Source organism: Giraffa tippelskirchi, chromosome 6, assembly GCF_054371585.1.
Source record: "Giraffa tippelskirchi isolate mGirTip1 chromosome 6, T2T-mGirTip1v1.2.pri, whole genome shotgun sequence".
In the NCBI taxonomy this organism is placed as follows: domain Eukaryota; kingdom Metazoa; phylum Chordata; class Mammalia; order Artiodactyla; family Giraffidae; genus Giraffa; species Giraffa tippelskirchi.
The window spans coordinates 153,899,816-153,901,036 of record NC_137280.1 but is presented as its reverse complement, the minus strand read 5'-3'; the positions used below and the strand labels follow the sequence as shown (position 1 = coordinate 153,901,036).

The 1,221-nt window shown below is 39.3% G+C and overlaps 1 non-coding gene across 1 annotated transcript; it reads right to left on the bottom strand.

Moving 5' to 3' along the window:
- Positions 1–224: 224 nt before the first annotated feature.
- LOC145511792 (U6 spliceosomal RNA) lies at positions 225–327 on the bottom strand. Its single transcript, XR_014058171.1, has one exon. It is a non-coding gene; the product is annotated as a U6 spliceosomal RNA (small nuclear RNA).
- Positions 328–1,221: the final 894 nt, after the last annotated feature.

Sequence of the window (1,221 nt, the reverse complement as noted above, 5' to 3'; positions counted from 1 at the left end):
TAAACCAACCATAGTTTGAGAAATGATGACATATGAACCATCATAGAAGATTTTGAAAACATAGAAAATCTTTTGTGATACTAAAGGGCAAGAAATGACAAACTGTTTTTTTTTTTTTAATTACAAAAAATAAACTCAAGTGGCAGGTAGAAATTAAGACTACATTTTTTTAAGTTTGGTTAATATGTATGTAATAGCGGGGTCTCTCTCTCTCTCTTTTCCTTTTTTAATACAAATGCTTTACAAGTTTGCATGCCATCCTTGCACAGTGGCCATGCTTATTTTCTTTGTTTCATTCCAATTTTATTATCAGCGCTGCCAAAGTGAGTAGAGTGGGACCTTTATTTCAACTCAGTGCCGGGCATAGAATAGGCCATCAGTACATGCATTCTGAATGGATGAAGATGGTTGATACACTGATACTTACTTGGCAAAAGCTGTTGTATATTCTCATCACCCTATATAATATAAGTGAACTAGCACGTCTCTTGATTTTAGTTTTACTTTTGGTCAAAATATGTTATAAGTAAACTGATCCTTTTTTCACACACACAAAAAAAAGAAGAAGTCTGAATCACAAGATAAATAATGGAATGAACAGACTTGTACCCATTTCCATCCCTATTGAAGGAGGAGGGTGGAGGGTTCCAATGCAGAACCAGTGCTGGCTCACAGCAGACATCCAGGGACCCCTTTATTTTCCCTTCACCACCTCTATTTTCTCCTCCCTCTTGTGTGACAAGCCTAATGACTGAGGACATTTCTACCTATTGAATATAAAAAGAAGCTAATCGTTTTGGGATCAAAATATCTTTAAAACGGCAAGATGAGCAGATTTGAGCTTTGCAAAGTCAGTCCACGGGTCAGCCAGTAAACAGTGGCCACAGATTGATAGCCAGGTGAGAAACGCAGGTCAGAGGGACAATTTAGAGGACACGGGCAGTAAGTTAAGGGCTTTTGCTATAACCACTAGAAGGATGGGGTGGGTGGTGAACAGATTTGAAGCCACCCTTGCCTGGGATTGTGGAAGTGGGCAAGACAGTCATGTTTAGGGAAAATTTCAACTGGCATCTGGGTGAGGTTACTTGGAGCTCCATTATGCTAGGCTTTTCAATCAGAGTGAGTAACTTTCCAGCAGAATTTAATATCTGTAAAGCAATCATAACTGCTTGTCAGTGGAAGCACACAAGAGGAAGAAGAGGGGCAAGCTACTCAAGGAAC